Source organism: Eptesicus fuscus, chromosome 5 (assembly GCF_027574615.1).
Source record: "Eptesicus fuscus isolate TK198812 chromosome 5, DD_ASM_mEF_20220401, whole genome shotgun sequence".
NCBI lineage: Eukaryota > Metazoa > Chordata > Mammalia > Chiroptera > Vespertilionidae > Eptesicus > Eptesicus fuscus.
The window spans coordinates 6,721,555-6,741,690 of NC_072477.1; the positions used below are offsets into that span (position 1 = coordinate 6,721,555).

The 20,136-nt window shown below is 54.4% G+C and overlaps 7 non-coding genes across 7 annotated transcripts; all 7 read left to right on the plus strand.

The window, feature by feature from the left end:
• The first annotated feature begins 729 nt into the window (after positions 1 to 729).
• Positions 730 to 807, plus strand: MIR3958 (microRNA mir-3958). Its single transcript, NR_129102.2, has one exon. It is a non-coding gene; the product is annotated as a microRNA mir-3958 (primary transcript).
• Positions 808 to 3,489: 2,682 nt separating this feature from the next.
• MIR376 (microRNA mir-376) lies at positions 3,490 to 3,567 on the plus strand. The gene has a single exon (NR_129095.2). It is a non-coding gene; the product is annotated as a microRNA mir-376 (primary transcript).
• Positions 3,568 to 6,572: 3,005 nt separating this feature from the next.
• MIR1185 (microRNA mir-1185) lies at positions 6,573 to 6,652 on the plus strand. The gene has a single exon (NR_129167.2). It is a non-coding gene; the product is annotated as a microRNA mir-1185 (primary transcript).
• A 1,558-nt stretch (positions 6,653 to 8,210) lies between these two features.
• MIR381 (microRNA mir-381) lies at positions 8,211 to 8,293 on the plus strand. Its single transcript, NR_129166.2, has one exon. It is a non-coding gene; the product is annotated as a microRNA mir-381 (primary transcript).
• A 5,734-nt stretch (positions 8,294 to 14,027) lies between these two features.
• MIR487 (microRNA mir-487) lies at positions 14,028 to 14,105 on the plus strand. Its single transcript, NR_129111.2, has one exon. It is a non-coding gene; the product is annotated as a microRNA mir-487 (primary transcript).
• Positions 14,106 to 16,772: 2,667 nt separating this feature from the next.
• MIR382 (microRNA mir-382) lies at positions 16,773 to 16,849 on the plus strand. The gene has a single exon (NR_129109.2). It is a non-coding gene; the product is annotated as a microRNA mir-382 (primary transcript).
• Positions 16,850 to 17,827: 978 nt separating this feature from the next.
• On the plus strand, positions 17,828 to 17,906 carry MIR485 (microRNA mir-485). Its single transcript, NR_129107.2, has one exon. It is a non-coding gene; the product is annotated as a microRNA mir-485 (primary transcript).
• Positions 17,907 to 20,136: the final 2,230 nt, after the last annotated feature.

The following is a 20,136-nucleotide window of genomic DNA, read 5'->3' on the forward strand; positions in this document are numbered from 1 at the left end:
GGGTCCGTGGGCGGCTCTGGTCTGTGGTTCTCGGAGAGGGGTTTGTGCAGGTTTTTCTTGTGACGAATCATTCTTGCCCAACCTCTTTTCAGTATCTAATCCGGCTTCGAGCAGAGGCGGTTGGAGCCAGGACTCGGTGGCGTGAGCACTTGGGTAAGTGGGGGTTTGTCGTCCAGAGAGTGTGCACGGAGCCCTCAGGGTCGCCTGGCGGTCCGCTAGTCCCAGCATCTGTCTTCCCCAGGAGGACGAGTGATCCAGGATTTAGAAGACACACCAACCTGTCCTACTCGGTCAGCAACACTTTCCCGATGGGAGGTGCCCACTTCAGGGGAGGCACAGCCACTGGGCACCTCTCAGGAGCAGGTGTGGCCTCCTGGAGCGGTTCTGATGTGAGTCACCTGTGCAGTGGGAAGGACACTTGTCCCCTGGTTCTCTGCCCCAGGACACACGCAAGGTATAGTTCTCTTTCAGAGCAGGCCTCGCCGCCCAGGTGGAGGGCTCCTGACTCCTGCTGCTCCCGCCGGGGACAGGGGTGGGTGGGGCACAGTTCCCTGCTTCCTCCCCCCACCCCCCACCTCCCCCACCCCCCGCAATGTCAGAGGAGGCCCTGAGGGCGCATCGCGTCTTCGATGGTGTTTCTTCTCTGGGCACTGACCCCCACCCCGATCCTTTGCAGGAGGACGCCCCGGTGGCCGGGGGAGAAGCAGGGTCACAGAAGCTGGTCTGAGATGTTCGAAAGGAGGTTGTCCGTGATGTATTTGCTTTGATGATGGCAGATATTGCACGGTTGATCTCTTTTCCTCATCCAATGCCTTCGGAAGGACGCTGCACGCCGGTCAGGAGCGGGTGGGCGTGGGTGTGGGCGTGGCCCCTCCGACGGTGGGGAGCAGCTGGTTGGCCCTAGGGCGCGCGTTTTCTTAGAGCTTTTATTCTGAGAATTTAGTTCATGGATCATCCTGTAATCCTGTTTCTCTGAAGGTAAATCTGTACGTGTGGAAAAGGAGGTTCCGCCACACCCATTTCTCTTTTAAAAATGGTCAAAGGAATGAAAACAAATGCATGTTTGATACAGTTTTCAGATTTCTAGGACAATTGGGAAATAGACGCTTTGCAGCCCCTTGGCTTCCAAAGCTTCGTCTCCAAAAGAAAAATCAAAACGGGCAAATTAGAGAGGATCCTGAAGAATTTGTATGAATAGGTGGCGGGCCTCCCAGCGTGTTTGTATGTAACTTTATTTTAATAACTTTTTAAGCGGCACAAAACCAGCTTGCTGGGGAAAGTTAGGGCAGTGCCCAGGTGCCTCACAGAAGGGGACCAGGTCGCCTTTGCCTGCTCCTCAGGTGCCCCTCCCTCCGTCCCACCCGATCCTGGGCGGTGCCAGGCTCCCGGGACCCAGGCTGGGGCTCCTCTTCCCGTGGTTCCCCGGTGCCCGCGCTGCAGTTATCGGGTGCTGTTTCCTTAAACTTGCGGTGGGCTCCTCGAGTTTGGTGGGCAAGTGGTTTATTTAAGAAGTGGTCTCTAGGGAAGGCCACTCCAGGGGGAGGAGGTGGTGAGAGCGAGGTGAGCGAACACCATCCCCAGCTTGCTGGCCCTTCAGCCTCCGCAGGACACTCCAGGAGGGAGGGACAGCAGGTGGGCGGACACTGTTCCTCCAGGACACCTGAGGGAGGGGTTTGTGACGCCCAGTCCCTGCGTCTAGCCCACCTCTTGCCTGGCCACCTGCACTTCAGTTAAGACAATAGTAACCCAGTCAGGAGTTAGTCCTTGACGGCACGCCCTCCTGGTTCCCGGCCCCGCTTGCAAGAGCCATTGCTGGGGACAGGAATGCTGTTGGCCGCAGAGGACACTTAGGTTACTGATGCCTTCAACCGCCTGATCCCCTAACCGGCACGTCTCGTTTCTTCTCAATAGGGCTTCATGGAGGCGGCGCAGCGTGGAGGGCGTGGCACTGCTCCCCGCGGTGAGGACCGCCTGGGCAGGGGCTTCTGTTTTATTTGTGATGCGTTGTGCCCGGGGGGCTCTGAGGGTTGAGCATCGCTTCCTCAGCAAGCGGTGGGTGCTGGGAGGGGCCCTGGTCCACTGTCCCTCTGCGGCCGTTTCTCTGTGGGAGGCGTGCCCGGCCCCACGCTGTGTCCAGCTGTGCTTTCTAAGTCTGAGACGTGGGGGAACCAAGTCCAACTTCAGAAAAGCCAAGGTCGGTGGCCTTTTGTGTACTAGGAAGGTGTGGTCATCCATAGGACACATGCTTTGTGGGTGGGCCATTTCTCTTCAGTATTGACTTTCCGTTCAGGAGGACTTCCTGGAGGTGGTGGCAGCCTTGCCGCACAGGGACTGAGCCTGTTCAGGGGTGCGCGGTGCTTTGTATTTTGCTTCTGGAGGCGCACTTTACCCGGAAGGAGTCACAGCACCTATTTTGGTAAGCCTCTACATCCAACCCACCTGAGAAATGACTTTTCTGGAAACTGTGCCATTTTGGGGGGGATGGTGGTGGCTGGTGGGTAGGGTGCTTTGAAGAACTACGGTTGGTGATCTGTTTGTCTGACATACTCCTAACAGCCGATCACGTCGATTTCTCGAATTCTGCCTGCGGGACCTCTGGACCTACGTCTCACTTTCTGGAGGGTTCTGTGATGTCCCCGTCCCTCCCAGGTATGTGAAAGGATGTTCACCTGTCCAGCACACACTCGCACATGACCTTTGTCGGCAGGTGCCGGCGGGGGTCTTCGTGGAGTGATGCCGGCCTCAGGGTTTTTGTAGAGCATCTGTCTTTCTGTGACAGTTTCGGAACGTCACGATGGCCATCCCTACTGTGCTCGCTTTATTCATGGTGAATTTTAGAAGCTCATCCACTTTTCTAGAATCAGTCGCCGCTTTGCGATCCTGCTGGCCATGCAGTTCCGGGGCCGGGGAGGAGGGATCCTGTTCCCCTGGAGGGAGCAGGGTGAGTGACTACAGGACCGACGCGGGTCCTGTGCCTGGGAATCAGGCCTGCGACCTGGGCATGCGGAGGGCTGGGCTCTGACTCGGGGCTGGGGGCTGGGGGGGGGTGGTGAGCGCAGCTTCCTCAGCAAGCCGTTCCTTCCTGGGACGTGGGATGGGTCAGCCCCTGGGTTGTGCTGGCTCTCCATGAGCCTGTGCTTGGGTTGGCGCCCTCCAGCGCTGCTCCGTTGTTGGTATTGAAAAGGTAGGTTTTCCTTCTGTTTACAGGCTTTGTGGTTAGCCATGGAGGAAACCCACCAGTTCAGTATCTAACATTGCTTTTAAGATGGTTCTGAGCACCAAGTCCGTCTCAGGGAAGAGAGACAAAGGTCATTCACCCCCACCCCTCCCTGGCAGGGCGGGTGGGCTGGAGGACCGGTCCCTGTGGTGATGGGACAGGTCCTCCTTAGAGCGCCCGGAGGCCGGCGCCTGGTGCACCTGTCTTATGGGCCCTTCATTTTTGACAGATCACGCATGGGTTCCTGTTTTCCGGACTCAATCCTTCTTTGGTATTTAAAAGGCGGATATTCCTTCTATGTTTATGTTATGTACCATTAAACGTAGAGGAAATTCCACCTTTTCAGTATCAAATGCTTCTTCGAAATGCTCGTGCACGGACCCACGCCAGGGAGGCCATGTGGGGGCCGCCATGCAGGGTGAGTGGTGGGACAGTGGGCCACCCAGCCCATGTGCCTCCTTCCTGCCACTTCTGTGAACCCCCCACTGTCCAGAGGAGGGGCTGGGAGCTGGGGCTGGGGCTGGGGCTGGGGCTGGGGGCTGGGGATGGGGCTGGGGGCTGGGGCTGGGGGGGGCTGGGGGTGGGGGATGGGGCGGGGGCTGGGGGGGCTGGGCGGGGGCTGGGGCTGGGGGCTGGGGGCTGGGGCTGGTGTCCCGGTCTCTCCATGCCAGCTACACGGTCTTTGCTGTGTGATGTCGCTTTCATTTCAGAGGGCTCGGGAGCAGGTCCACGCTTTCCAGGACTCACCTTCCTTGGTATTTAAAAGGTAGATTTTCCTTTTATGATTACGTGGTTGATGGTTAGTCATAGAGGAAAATCCACGTTTTCAGTATCAAACGCTGCTTTGGAAACAGTTCCTGGATGGACGCCAGGGTTGGGGGGCGGGCGGGGGGGGGGGGGGGCTCGGCGAGCAGGGCCCAGCGACCCAGGGGAAGTGAAAGATGGTGGACGGCGGAACATGTGCTTCATTCGAGCCATATGTCTGCCGACCATCACCTTGAGAAGCCCCCTGTCGCTGAGGAGCCAGCGGGGCAAGGGGCCGCGTTGTGTGGTCACCGCTCGGCCACGGGGCTGGACACAACTTGGCTTCCATTTTGGGGAGCTGTGCGCGGATGTGTCCTTTCCGGAACTCGTCCTCCTTTGGTATTTAAAAGGTGGATATTCCTTCTATGTTTACGTGATTCATAGATAATCATAGAGGAAAATCCATGTTTTCAGTATCAAAAGCTGCTTAGGAAATTATTTCTGGAAGGGGCTGTCGGGCAAGCCCCACTCCCGGCCCCCCCGGCCTGGGTGGGCGAAGGCCGTGGACCGGCAGGAGCAGGCTGAGCGCACCTGCCTTTCTGAGCGAAGCCAACCCGGGGAAGATTGCGTCCCGAGTCTGTCGTCCCGGTCACCCGGGGGAGCTTGTCTGCCCCGTGTCAGTGTCACTGTCGTGTGTGACGCCAAGCGCCAGGACAGAGTCCTTCCTTGGTATTTAAAAGGTAGATTCTCCTTCTATGAGTACATTATTTACGATTAATCATAGAGGAAAATCCACGTTTTCAGTATCAAATGCCGCTGGGAAACCTCCGAGGACGTGAAGTCGCCATCGAAGAAGCGTGGTCCCCGGAGCCCCCCAGCTCTGTGAGATGCGCCGCGTGCCGCCCGCCCTCGCGTGCTCTGTGTGGTTAAGGGGCCAGACTCTGTGTGGCTTCACTGACCTGGAATGGATTTTGTTCTCTGTGTGTTACCGAGTTTATGACGCGTTTTCTGGGCTTAACCTCTTCCGCTGTAACCTGAGAGAATGCCAGGGGGGCTGTCGAGTTTAGGGAGAGGCCGAGTGGAGGACCACTCCCGAGACCTGAAGGGATGGAGGCGTGATCGATCTGTTTGTCTTAGGCTCACTCCTGGAGCTGATGCCAACTTTTATTTCAGTCAGAAGGATTTATGACTATTATTTTAAATGTAACATAATTTAATTTTTTCCACCACCATGTATCCCCTCTATGCCCTCTACCACCTCCTCCTCTTCCTCCCCCTGATGCCAACTGTGTCTCGTGCGAGTAGCTTTCCCACCAGTGGTATCATGGGCTCCCTGAAGAGAGGTTGTCCTTCCGTTGTTATGATTTGTGATGTGTGTTCAAGGGCAAGCTCTCTGCAGAGGGCGGAACCTGCCTGGGGAGGCTTCCGAGAGGCAAGGCTGACTGCGCCCGCGCGGGCCGGGGCCAGAGCATGGCTGGCCCAGGGCATGCGCCTCCCTCTTGCTGTCTGTGACTCAGTCTTCTCACCTTTCTCATCCCATGCATCCTCCAGAGAACTTTCTGGAAGAAATGAGGACTTTGGAGATGATGCAGTGGTTTCCTCCTCATGGCTGCTGTTCTGTTGAGAAAGGGGTGCCTTCTTAACAGCACCCATGAGCTGCTACTCTGGTCAGTCTCACCAGACACGATGCCCAGCCCTGGGATGTGACCTCAGGGTCCATCCCTCTCCTAAACAGGTGACAGGATGGTCAACAGCAAAGTTAGGGTCTCATTTTAATTTGGGTCATCTGGTTTACCTGCCCTCCAGACCTAGCTCATCCCTGGGCTGACTTCTGGGCCTTAATGTCCATGTCATTCAAAGGCAGGGGTTAGGTGTTGGTGCCCCAAAGTGCTGTGACTTATGGGACTTGGCACTGGCACCCTGAGGCAGCAGTGCCCCCTTGTCCATAGGAATTCTCCATCGTTGCCAATTGTGATGGAAAGACTGGCATTACCTAGGTCATTTTCATCATCTGTTTAAGTAGAGAAAGTGGCCTGGGGGGAGGGGTCTCCTCGCCCTTTGGTGGATCCTGCACAGATGAGCACTTCTGAGTAGCAGCTCAGGTGGCTTTCTGCTCGCAACGCCAAGTTCAGGAAAAGGGCCGCTTGTCTCAGCACTGCCTCGCGATTTGTGAATTGTGTGGGCAGTCGTGGAGTGTGTTGGTTTTCCTTCTTGCTTTTTTTTCTTTAATGATGCATGCTATCATGTTTTCTAACCCCCACCAGCCTGTGTGCCATTGGGTGGGCTTGCTGGAGGCGGTGGCTTTGGGCAGAGGCATGGTTCTTGCCCCAGGGTGGTTGTGGGCCATGAAGGAATGTCATAGGGGATTCCTTTACCTCCACTTTATGCCAAGCCATCGGGTTGGGCCTGTCTTTGGGGAGACAGACGTATCTTGGAGAGATCCTGGCATGTACAGCCCCTTTCAGAGCTGGGTCACAGCATGTAGGGTGTGGGGTTGTCACTGGCCCTCCCTGCCCCCCTCTCCCCCCCCCTCTCCACCCCCCGTGGTCTTACCCCCTCCAGGAACCTCCTCTGTGGAAGGCGCGTGTGGTCCTCACCGGAGCTTCTCTTTGGTACTTGAAAAGAGAATACCCTTTGTATGTTCACTTTATTAATGGTGAATGTACAGGGGAGACTCTTATTTGCGTATCAAACTGACCGGGAAGGCACCTGGACCCAGAAGCCTTCAGGACAGGGTCGCCGAAGTCAGCCACGTCAGGTATGTCCTGGCTTCCCGCCTGAATGTGGACGTCTTCCCTCCGCGATGGTGCCCCCCAGGTCCTCCTCAGGGACTCCCCAGAGGCCGAGCCTTCTGGGTAGGCCGCCTATTGTCTGCACTGGTTTAATGGTGGTTTGCTTTTTTAAAGATGAACCCTATGTCTACCTGCCCTGTGTCAATGCCAAGTCACACCCAGGAGACTTCCTCACGTCAAGCTCATGTGTCACGGGTAACACACGAGTGACAGTGGACCACAGAGCACCGGCTCTATATTTATGATGGTTTCGAGCCTGATGGGCTAACTCCTGTGAATCTATCCTGGAGGACTTCCTGGAGGTGGCATCTGCCTTTGGGAAGAAGCTGAGATTTGCTCGTCATTACTCCTCGTCAGTGTTTGGTGGACATTCTCCGTGTGGCCCCTGAGATGAATCTGTAAGAGCTATTTCTGTGTGTGATTTGTGGTTCAAGTCCCACCTGGAGACAGTGTCCTCCACAGGAACTGCACGGCTCTAGGGAAAAGCCGGGGGAGCCACCTGTCTCCCTGGACCAGGTACGTGGATGTTGGAAGGTCAGAGGGGAGGGCTACTGTCTGGATGTTTGTCCTCTGGCCCTCTGACTTCCTGTATCTGCTCATGTCTAGGATGCTGGCCTGGAAAGTGGGCGCTGGGCCTGTGCTGGTGGAGACATTTCCTGGGCCGTGTGACTGTCCGCTTTGCACACCCTGACTGCCAGCATCAGAGGAGGGGTGTTGCAGCACCCCCATCAAGGAGAATGAACATCGTCCGAGAGAGGTGAGCCCCTCACCGGGCTGGGCGATCGGGAGGGGAATGAGACAGCACACCTGTCCACCTGTAGCCTTCAGTTCCACTCCTTCCATAGGGCAGGGAACTCGGGGGAAGAGGCCACCGTGGGAAACTGGCCATAGGTCTGCTCTCTCGAGAGGCATGTGGCACGTGGGGTCTGATTCCTTTTCGGTAGCAGACCTTTCCTAGCGTGGCTTCAGGAGGGTGGTGAGGAGGGGCGGGCCCTGGGGAGCCGCATTGGGGGCCACACCTCTGTGAGAGGTATGACCAGACACTGGCCACAGGGCCTTTGCTTCTATCCTATGTCCATTCACCCAGTCCCTGTGCCCTCGCTGCCCATACACTATCGGCAGAACTTTCTGGAGGAGGTGCCCAGCTTTGTGCTGCAGAAACTGAGAAGTTGGGCTCTGCGTGCGCTCCAAGGCCATGGGCTTGAGCTCCATTTCGGGAACACGTTCTGATTTGGACAGGTGTCTGGAAATGATGCCAGTTTCAGTGAGGGGCAATGGCATCTGCCCCTCCCCAGACTCTGAGGGATGGAGAGCTGACCCGTGGGCACACACCTGGCAGGAGGTGTGTGCCCCCTGGCCTGCAGATCCTGCATCTCCCACCCCCTCTCTAGGACCAACCGCGGGAGTCGAGGCCGGCCCCGGGATCGGTAGCCGTGGACCTGCCCAATGCTCTTGTTTGGTACTTAAAGCGAGGTTGCCCTTTGTATATTCGGGTTTTTGACATAGAATATACAAGGGCAAGCTCTCTGTGAGTATCAAACCTTGACCCAGTGCACACTCAGCGAGGGATGCGGTATGTGTGTGCATGCCAGCGTGTGTCCATTTGGTGTGTGGCACCTTGCTCGTGGCTCGCCACTCTGCAGAGGTGATGTCACAGCCACACGGCCGACTGAAGGGAAGGCAGTGGCCCGGGGCACACCGCCTGTCCTTGTTCTGTGTGGCAGGGGGTGGGGCGAGCAGGCATGCGCTGTGTGTGGTCTGGTCCGAGCCCTCCAGGTCAGTGTCGGTGTGGGGCGGTGTCGTGTCATCCCTGTGGTGTTCAGTGCTCGAGCCCGCATGCTTGTGCTCCGTGTGCGTGACCTGGCCTACTAACCCTCAGCATCTAATTCATCCCCAGGACTGCGCCTTGAAGACGTGCCGGGTCCTCCCAAGGCAGTGGCTTTCTTTTCCGTGCTAAACTTTGGTACTTGGAGAGTGGTTATCCCTGTCCTGTTCGTTTTACTCATGTCGAATCGTACAGGGTCATCCACTTTTTCAGTATCAAGAGCGCAGACTGTAGAGTTCGATTTCCTGTGTTTGGATCCCGCCTCTGACACTTACTAACCATGCAACCTTGGGCAAGGGTCTCGTCGCGTGGGGCCTTCTGTCCCACGTGTCACACGGGCATCGGGGGCTGCTGGGGCGGGGCCTGGCCTCAGCACTGCCCACGCAGGAGCCTTGAAGCTCTGTGCTCTGAAGCTGGTGGTGGCGGTGGTGGAGGTGATGGTGGTCAATTACCTCCTGGGTGTTTCGGAGCCATGTCCCGACGTGGACGTCAGATGCCCGCTCCGGTATGGGGATGGATTGTCGCGCCCACAGTTTATGCTGTATTTACAATGGCGGCCACCAAGTGCAGCCGCCAAGCCCTTCTCGGGGCGGCATTTGGAAAACCAAGGGCGTTGGCTCCCCTAAGAGGGACAGGCCGTGGCCTTGGCCTTGGCCTCAGCCACCATCCACTTTCTGAAGGACTCTCGGGTGCAGGCGCCAAGCAGAGTGAGGAGTGGGTTATGGGGCATGCACCATGCCTGTGTGTGGGGTTTGTGCCCATGTGTGTGTGCACATGTGCGTGTGTGTGTGTGTGTGTGTGTGTGTGTGTGTGTGTGTGTGTCTGAGTTCTGCGTTTCCGTCACTGTCCAGCCCTGAGCCACAGACCTGGAGGTGCCGGTGGTCCTGTCCGTGGTCCTGTTTCGTACTTGAGGAGAAATTATCCTTGGTGTGCTCGCGTGTTTTGTGAAGAATCATACAAGGACAATTTCTTTTTGAGTATCAAGCCCTGCCTCGGCGGACTTCCTGGGCTTCATGGCAAGTTCTGTAGAGATGTGAGCGTCCGCCACTGCCCAGGGCTGGTGCTGGGGTGGGGAAGGGGGGCGAGGAGAGGAGAGAGTGTGCAGCTGGCCTGTGGGGGTGCACTTGTGCTCTCACCTTCAGGACCCTGGAGGCAAGGCCGCGCTTGGCAAGAGGCCAGTGGGACCCTGGGTGCTGCCGCGGGCCGCGCTGGTCCTGGGTGTGTGTGATGGGTGACGCGGCATTCACAGGCCCGCTTCTTGAAGGCACTTCTTGGACCTGGAGCCACCTTTTGGGACAGGTCGGTGGTGTCGGTGCCCCTCCCCCCACCCGAGGATGTGACTGACCGCCCCCTCCCCCCCAAGCACGTGCCTTCTCCTACCGTGTGAAGCGGATCTGCTCGCCCTCACTGTTTGGGGAGCGCTTGGGAAGAACTTTCTAGAAGGGACATGGACTTTGGAGAAGATGCCAAGCTCTTCGGGATGGCGCAGATCTTTGGTGCTTAAAGAATGGCTGTCCGTAGTATGGTCTCTCTATTTATGGTGATTAATATCGGACAACCATTGTTTTAGTATCCAAATTTGCTTCACAATGGTCTCTCGAGCCCAGCGCCGACCTCAGCCCGAGGACACGGGTGCCTGCCCCTTGGCGCACGCCTCTCTTGGGGATCCGTAGTAACCAGTCCAGCCGCCAGCGTGCTTTCCTTATGCTAAGACCAGCTTCGGGGTGGAGGCGCAGAGTGGGAGTTCGGGGCCATTTGGAAGATGTTGATAATCTCTCATCTGTCTTTCTCTTCTTGTATTAAATCTCAGCCACGAGGAATTCCACGAAGAGATGTTGGTGTCAGGCATCTCTCTAGGCAGCTAGATGGTGGCCCGGGGCCTCTGGCCCCTCACCCCCGACCTCTGGCCCACATTCAGAGCGTGGAAGGCTCCCTGGAGGAGGAGGGCCAAACATTCAGGAAACACAGTGCATTTCCTACCTCTCCCACTGCTTGGGGCTTCCGAGCAGCCGTCCCTGGAGGGCTCCGTTTGTTTTTGAAGGACGTGGCATGGCCACGTGCCCTTTTTTGGATCCCCTTTATCTTAGAGACGCTCTCTCCCGTGGGACACAAACTTTAGTCATAAGACACTGGTCAACGGCACCTCTGGGGTGTGCGTGTGTGCATGCGTGTGTGCATGCGTGTGTGCGTGCGTATGCATTGTTGGCTGGAGTTGTGTTTCTCAAACTCTAAAATGCTTCTAAGATTTTCATCACCTAGGGATCTTGTTAAAAGGCAGATTCTGATTCAGGGACCAAGATTCTGCATTTTTAGCAAGTTTCCAAGTGATGCTAATGCTGCTGGTCGGTGGACGCCACTCGGAACCGTTTTGGGCTGGAGAGTTGGAGATATGTGCTTTCCTTGCGCTGTGTCCCCTCTGACCCCCACCATCCCCATGCCGTCTGTCCTGAGGACTCCCCAGAACCCACAGGCCGCCCTCTGCTTTGCGAACCCTGGTGATCTGGCATGGGTTCACTTTATGGAAGAACACCATGCGCTCATGCCTCTCCAGACTCACATGATGCCCCAAAGGGCTTCCCACATACAAGACCCGCTTCTGGGAGAGGCTGCAGGTGTCTGCCCAGGGCCAGGCTGGTCAGGGGCTGGGTCAGCAGTGTGACTGATGACCGGGCCATCTAATTCTGTGATCCTCCATTTCCAGTGAGTCCGAAGGACGTGTCCCTGGGGCCCCGGGCCATCTTGCTCTGGAGAGCCTGACTCAGGAACTATGATGCTCGGTTCTATCAGAGGAGGTATTGTCCGTGATGGCTGTGCTTATCCTACAACACGCGTCGATCTGATTTATTTACCGATGGATCGATTCAGGTACTGATCTTTAAAAACTAAATGTCTCGGGGTGACCTTGGTTAATAAGATTATATAGGTTTCCAGTGCACAGTTCTTGTCATCAGGTTCTCCCGTGGAGGAGGCTCTTACTTTATTTCCGAGTTGAACCTGCGTCGGAAGAATTCCTGAGCGAGGTTCTAATTTGGGGGCGCAGAGTTCCGTGTCGGGCTGCATCTAGGCGCTGGGGCCGAGGCGCAGGGCTGGGTGACGGAGACCACACTCGTGCTCTCTTGACAGGATGGGAACGCCTGGCTCCCTGGTCCCCGGGACTCGGCTCATCCTAAGAAGAGTTTTCCGGAGGCCAAGACGACGGTGGGGAAGCGGCCGTGGTTTTCATTTCAGAACATTCAGGGATATTTGAGGAGAGGTTATCCGTGCTATGTTCGCTTCATTCATCATGAATAATACATGGTTAACCTCTTTTTGAATATCAAACTCTGCCTCGAGGGCCACCCACACAGGAGCCGTGAGAGCGTGTGCCTTGTGTGAGCCGTGTGCCCCGAGGGTGTGCTTCCCAGCAGGGAGGCCAGCATGCGACAAGCCGGGGATGTTTTGCAGTGTTTTTGCAGTGAATTTGATGTGTTTTTGCCATTTGTCCAGTTACCCCCTGTCAATGCTGACCTGCCTGGGAGAGAGGGACCCTGGGGATGGGCCTCTGTGTCCCTGGGCTGCAGGGTGGGTCCCTGGGTGCCTGACTGTGCCCCTGACCCCAGCCAGGGGCAGAGTTCCCCGCAGCACTGACCATGACCTCCATTCGAGTCCTTTGCAGGGTGGCTCGTGGGGGCTCGCTAGCCACGCTGGAGAGGATGCGGTCGCCGCTCCACGGGGACATTGGGAGCTTCCTTCCTTCTCCAAGCCTTCTCCGAGGGCAGTCTGCGCTCCGGGGTCAAGACGCACCCAGACGGCTCCTTGGATGCTGGCCGCCGGCCCAGGTGTGTGAAGGGCAGGTCAGCTTCTGCTTACCCGCTGCTTCTCCCTGAGACCACTACCCTGCTGTCCTCTTCTTCCTCCAGGGGGCGTCATCGCAGACACCGGGGGCTTTCCTCTCCGGCTCCAGCTGCACTCCCTCTGCTCATTGGTGGGGAACACCATGCGGCCCATGGGATCCTCCTGCGTGTGGGGGAGGAGGGCCCATGTGTGGTGACCAGCACGGTGAGTCCTTCCTTGGAGTCAGTTCAGGATGGGTGCCTGCTGAGGGCGCCAGCTTCCCCGGAAGCAGTCTGTCCACCTGGCCCTAAGGTACGTGAACACATAGTCGAGCCCGGGCCTGTTCCTGACGCATGTGCTTCCCACCCACTAACGCAGAATCCGTTCCACCCGCAGGAGAAGCCCCAGGAGAGACGCCAGCTCTGGACACGGGGTGCCAACGCTGTCCGTGTCCGCACGTGGGGGTGACGAGGGACCATCTGGATGCGGTTTCGTTGTCGGTGAAAGACATCACACAGCTGACCTCGCACTGGTGCCATGGAAGGTGGTGTGGCGGTGTCCTCCCTTCAGGGAAGGGATGGGTGTCAGTGGTCCTGGGCAGGGAGGTAGGGTCCATGGTCCCGAAGAACATTGTCCTCCTTCGGGAACTTCTGGGGGCCAGGCCATTTCGTGCTCAGCTCCGCCCCAGCTCCGTCGGAAAGAGTTGTGGTGTGTATTTGCGGCACACGCGAAGGCGTCTTCCAGCTCCCAGGACCCCATCCTGCCCATGGGGACCTCCTGGAAGAAAGGACACCTCTCTTCCAGGGAAAGGTTTTGCTGTCAGTGTCAATCCAAGGTTTAGGGGTGACACAGGGGGGCTCCTACTCTATCACTCCCAAGCAGGTGCTGCCCACTGCCCACGGCAGCATCTCGCTCATGCTTTCTCGGTTATGAATGGGGTGCTGGATCACATGATACCATTCAGCTTTGGGAGGATTACCTGCCCCCGTCCCTGACAGGACGGTCCATGGCAGAGCCTGGGCCTTAATCAGGATTTAGTCACGCGGTCCCCCAGCTCTAGCATGGGGCCTTGATGCTCCCCCTGGGGCTGGGCGGTGTTGGGCTGACTGTTGGGACTTCACTGGGTTGGTGGCTAATCACTTCCGAGCTGCTGTTTTTCAGGACAGGCTCCCACCTGGAGACGTGCCCGACAGGACTCCAGCAGGACGCTGTCCATGATAGGGGAATGGATGGTTGATCAGAGAACATACATTTTATCAATGATGTATGTCAACTGATCCACAGTCCCTACCTATCCAGTGACTTCAGGACAGACTCCGGAAGAAGAGGTGGTCGTTTCCTTATCTGTGCTAGTACCCGGCCCTTGAAAAGACCTCCTCCTTGCTGGGTTGGCTCTGTTGATGCTGAGTCGTACGAGGGAAATACTTTAAGTGCTGATCTTGCCTGGGAAGCTGTCGGCCTCGGCTCCTTCTCGGGAACAGACAGGAATGCATGGTTGGCCAGAGAGCATGGGCTATATATCCAAGGAGCATCACCCGGTCCTCCTAACCCTCAGTCCCCGATTCATCTTTAGGAGGACTAGCTGGAGGCAAGGCCCACTCTGGTGAAGACACGGTTCATCGGCGTTAGCCTTCGGTACTTGAAGAGTGGTTATCCCTGCTGTGTTCGCTGTATTTGTGACGAATCATACAGGGACATCCAGTTTTTCAGTATCAAATACTGCTTTGGAGGGCTTCATGGACAGCGTTATGCCTTCAGGGAGGAGGTCTGGGCTTCTGTGCCCACCCAAGGTATGTAGCTGGAAGATGGAGCTCGGTGCCCTCGCTGCCTAATGCTGCATGGCCCTTGGTGCACCCACGGCCGGAATCTAAGCTGTGCAGAGCTGGCTGCCTAGGAGGGCTGCGATCTTCCGGAAGGGGCGTTGGTTTCAGCACCAAAGCATCATGGGAGGTTGACCAGTGAGAATTCCATTCACACAAAACATCTGCCACCTGCTCCAAACAAACCCGATCCTTTTTTTAAGATGAATTCCTGGAGACCAGGCCAATACGAGGAGGCGGCAGTGATCTGGTCTGATACATAATTGGCCATGCATATTGCATTTCTCCGGGGAAGACTCTTCCTCAGAGTCAACTCTTGCCCAGGAAGGCTTTCTGAAAACAGTGCCAACCGGTGGGCATCGCATCTTCCTGGTGTGCATTGAGAGGTAGTTGAGCTGAGTTACTCTTTGCTCCTGATGGGTCTCACTTGGTTCGCTCTCCCACAGACCCGGCCTGTATTTATCATCGCTTTGGGAAGGGTACCTGCTTTTTCCATAGGTGCTCTTTCTTCATGATCGGATTCTCTTGTCATTTGCATAACTACTTGGTCCATGAACTGATCCATTAAGGAGGAAAGATTCGGTCATTCCACAAGTGAGGCCCGAGTACATACTGTATTCTAGAAGATCTAGGCCTTAGCTGTTTTCTCTAATCTGGGGGTGGAGCAGAGGGCAAGACAAAGCGCTTGCTCATGTGGGTTTCACAATCTGGTGGGAAAGATGGACAAGCGAATGCAAACTATGAAACATAATTTTGTCCACAGTAAGTTTTGTGGAGGAAAGAAAAGCAGGGTAAGGTGCCAGAATGAGGCAAAGATGGGGTGGAGGTTAATGTGACATATAGGGGTCTGGAAAGGTCTCTCTGAGGAAGAGGTGAGGGGAACAAAGTTGGGACAGGACAGATGGCAATATGGGGTAGGAGTATTTCAGAAGGAGGGTGTTGTGCAAGGGAGTCCTATGGTATCTTTGAGAAAGAGCGAGAAGGCCAGTGGAGCTGGACCAAGCATGGAGGAGTCATGGAAGCTAAGGTGGGACAGGCAGCCTCAGAGTCATGGGCACATGCTTTTATTCTGAGTGAGATGGAGGCTATGGGAGGGTCCTCAGCAGGGAGGGATGCATGGCCCATGTTTAAAAGATCACTGACCACAAGGATGGCCTGTTGTGTAGACCTAGAAGTGAGCCAGTGGAAGATTGAGTGAAGGCGGGAGCCCCTGCTGAGGTGGAGGCATGGAGAATGTGGGCTGCCCTAAAGGTGGAGCCGGCCAGTCTGCAGAATGGTTGGATGAGAGCAGTCGGTGGACAGCGAGGTAGTGGGGGAGGGGACGGACCAGAGGTTCTAAAGGTGTGATCGTTGCTGAGCAAGGTTCTAGAGCAAGTCAGTGGGTAGCCAGGGAACTCGTGTAGAAGAGGCTGTGGCTAGCATTGCAACGACCCAAGCTGAGGCAATGACCCTGGCACGGAAGGGCCAGGTGGGGTGGAGGCAGAGGTAGCTGGAAATAAGGAAGTCGCCAGGCCAAAGCAAGGGAGCTGTTGATGTGCAGTCATTACCAAGAAGGAAATCAGGAGGTGTTCAAGGGAGGAAGACGGAGACTCAGAAGCTATCAAAGAAGAGCTGGGCAGCCATTGTCCAGGTGGAGGGTCATGAGGTCAGATGAATGTGCTAGGAATGAACTGGAATTTTGAAAGGAAAGTTGTGTTGGGGTCATAATCTGGAGGTGGAGCTGTGGAGCAAGGATATCATCTGCCCACTGCAAGCCTTGGTGTAAGAAGTGGAAGGTGTCCCATGTGAGAGAAGGATGGTCATGAAAGACTTGGCTGGTGTTGGGCCGTGGTTCCTGCCAGCTTTGCAAGAGTCTTGGGGGCAAGGAGGAAGGGTGGGGAGATGGGCTCTCATGTTGATCCTTTGGGCATGAGGCCTGGGTTCTTGCAGGAGTGAATGGAACCTGGTCCTACTGGTCCAAGCTTGTTTGGGAGAAAGTGGGTCAGTGACTCTTGATGGCATCCTTCGAATTGCTTTCTTGGATGGTTTATTGAGGTGAAGCAGAGGAGATGGGAAGCGACTGGGGGTCTCCTGGGATTGTGAAGAGCTTGGTGATCCACCCTGCAGTGGCCATGGTGCTCTCTCTTGAGCTCCCCCGATTCAGTGGATCCCGAAAGTCATGAAGGAGCTTGGCTAGTACCTCCATGTGCTGCTGGGTAACTGAGTGTGTTCTGTTGAGAAGTCCAAGGTCCCTGTTCAGAAACCCTCGGGTTCACATACACGCGGAGAGCTCCTGTGACAAGTTCACATTGTGAAGGACCACAGTGGCCTCCCTCTTCTCATTTCTAATATGCTGCCCCTGATGACTCAGGAACACAGTTTCAAGTCCAGGGCAGGGGGCTGTGTTGGCACCCCTCCAGAAGAGGTGAGTGGATGACCACCCCCCCCCCCAAACTCCCATGGGTACATCAGCCATCTCACTAACACTTTCCAATCTGCCCACAGGACAGCTGTTGGAGGCCACGCCCCTCGGAGAAGTGGAAGGGGACCCCTTGTCTGTCTGGTCTCTGCTTTTCTGTGGTACTTGAAGAGAAGTTGTTCGTGGTGGATTCGCTTTACTTATGACGAATCATTCACGGACAACACTTTTTTCAGTACCAAATGCTACCTCTAAGGACTTCCTGGACACAGTGGAACTTCAGGAAGACCTCCTCATGTTGTCAACCGTGTGGAGAAGATATCGGCTGCTTGACCAGGGACACCATGCTTGACCATCTGTAAGTCATCCGGTCCACTCGCCCGAACCTCCGATCCATCTGTAGGAAGCTTTCCCCTGGGCCATGCCGACTCAGGGGAAATGGCTCTGGTTCTGTCAACAGAGTCACCCTCCACGACTTGGAAGAGAGGCTGCCTGGGCCCAAAACCACCTTCCCGAAGAGATGCTGTGGTGTCAGCACTATCCAGGGTGTGTGACCAGAGGGGCAAGCACTCTGTTCACCCCGTGGGTCACCTAGTCACCAACCCTCCGCACCCACCCCACCCACCCAGGAAGGCTTTGTGGAGGTCCTTTCCACTTGGGGCAAGCGGCAATGGACTTGTGACAATGGCCGCTTGGTGGACCTGGACAGCCGTGGTCGGGAGGGTGTGTTCACTTAAAATGTGATGAATCATCCGTGGTAACCACTTTATCGCTGTCACTATCGCAGCATCCTTGAAGCGCTCCTGGGACGGGACACTGCCTTCCGATGAGGGACCTGAAGCGAGCGGGCCAGCTCCTCTCCATGGTGTGTGACTGTTCACAGAGCACGTGCTTTATTTATTGGGTGTGGCACCCAGTCCTCTAACCCTCACGTCTTGTGTCTTCACAGGAGTTGGTCACGGTTCCTATTAAGAGCCAAAGGGCTGCCCTGACATGCTGACTTGATGGCAGCTGTCGAACGGTGCCCCTGTTGGCGAAACAGATGAACTGCACCCACCTGCTTAGGGTAAGTGCGTCTCGGGTGAGCATGCGATTAACTGAGGTAGTATGTCACTCGGCCCACTACCCAATATTGTCCCACCCCTTTTTTACAGGGCTCCGGGGAGGGCAGCGCCTCTGCACGAGGGACGATCGATTGCTCGCCAGCATTCACTTATGGTACTTGGAGAGAGGCTGGCCGTGATGAATTCGATTCATCAAAGCGAGTCATACACGGCTCTCCTCTCTTTTAGTATCAAATTCTGCCTCGGAGGGCTGCCTGAGCTAATGTTGATTGCGAGGTATGTGCCCTGCTGGCTGGCTGAGCAAGTGCTTTCCTGAGGATGCACGCTACTGACGCACTAACCCAGTGTCTGCGCTGACCCTAAGGCAACTTCCTAGGCACGACAACTTTAGGACAAGCTAGAGAGGTTGTGGGGGTGCCCCAAACTTTTAAAGAAATTAACATTGAAATGCATATGGCTAACTTTTTTTGCTATCAAATCCAACCTTGAAGGGGCATGTGGAAGCATCTTTTTTTTTTTTTAGAAGCTCTTAGGATATAGGAGAGAACAGGAGTAGGACCCGCATGACCCCTGATTTGCTAGCCTGCAGCCCCTCACCCTCCAGGGAACTCCTGGGGTGATCCCAGGTTTACCAAGGAGGCAGTGCAAACGTGTGGTCTTTCAAGAGCTCATTGCTTCATTGAAAATGACTCATCAGTGGCTGACTTCTTTGCATTACTGAGTATTGCTTGCATGCCAGCCAAGTACAGGAAGTAGCATTCCTGTCCACACTAATCCTGGGTTGATGAACGAGGGGTTTGCCTGAGAGCATGGGTTTGATTTACCCATTGGTCCACTCATCCTCAGTGTCCCATCCACCCTCAGAGGCGACTCCCAAGCTGCCCAACTTCCCGGATGCAGGGATGCTGAGAGCAGTAACACCTCATGGTACTCGGAGGGAGGTTGTCCGTGATGAGTTCGCATTATTTAGTGATGCCCAATACACGGTCGATCTCTTTTTGGTACCACATCTCACCAGATATCGTCTAGGAACTGATTCCAATGTCAGGGAAGCCACCCTCATGTTGGTTCCATGCCAGTGTACTTGAACTTGTGCTTGGCCCTGGAACTAATGGGTAGGTGTCACTAGAGCCCCTTATCCTCATTCAGTCTTTTTATGGAAGACATTGCCCATTTGGGGGAAGAAGCATAGGGTCTAGGTTTAAGACCTAGGGAAGTAAGGGTGTCCATGATGATTCTGGGATTTTTTTAAAAGAAAAACAATAGGTAATCCTCTCCCCTTTCAGTATTAAATCTTGTCTTGGAGGGAGGACTTCTTAGAGATGTTAGCAGAGTCAGGGAAGGGGCATGGTTTCACCAATTTTTCTGGATAAAGTGAATGAACAGACATCTGTCGACTTGGAGGCCATACCAAATTTGAGGATGGAGGTCAGTTCTATTTTCAATATCTTGTTTTTGTTTTGTTTTGTTTTTCAAAAAGAATAATTATTTTACCTTATTATCATAATTATAACAATGGGACATGCTTATAATAAAAATTCATGCAATGTGGGAAAATGTACATAAAAAGGGAGAAAATTTCCCAATTCTTTGTGCACCCAGAAATAACCATCAGGGTCTTAGAAATTACAAATACCTGTCTGAGCATATATGCAAATAGAAAGATGGATAGATAAATAGAAAGAAAGATATTTTATGAATATTAGATCACACTGTACCTGATATTTTTATTAAAAATGTTAACTATAATTTTACTTGAATTTAACATAAAGATAATCTGAAGGAGATTGGGAGAATTGATAAATGTTCTACTCTACCGTAAGAAATCTTAATTCCTAAAAGATCCCTATAAAACCAAGAAAAATTATTGTGTAAAATATTCAGTGATTGGGATCCTTATGGTGTTTTTTTTAACTGTTCAAATTTCACTGCTGGCTCAGAAATGTAAGGATATCAGCACTCTTAACACTTCACCCTACCTCCTGCTTGATTTTTACTCATATAATTTAATTTTTCCATGATAAATATTTGCATTTTGTTCTTTAACCACAATTCTTGCAGGTGTTTTATCGTTGTTCTATATTTAAATGAAATCATTACTAACCACCAGTTTTCTTTCCTTAAATTAAGCCTTCTCTGTTCCTGAGTTTTTAGTTATCTCTCAGGGGCATGGATATTACCATTGTTTGTTCTACAGTGGCCAATGAACACTTCCTCTTAGTCCTTGTACATTTGAGAATATCTGTCTCTTGCTTTTGCCACACAAGGGACAACTTAGCTAGGTATAAAATTCTCAGCTTGCTTTTTTTCCCCCTTAGACTTGTTCAGATACTGCTCCACTGTCTCCTGCATTTGGTATTTCACCAGCTCTTTTGATGTGGCTTCTCCACATAGCTCTTACTTATCTGGACTGTATTATCTGGTGGATCCTTATATGCTTTGTTTCAAACACTTTGGGGCACT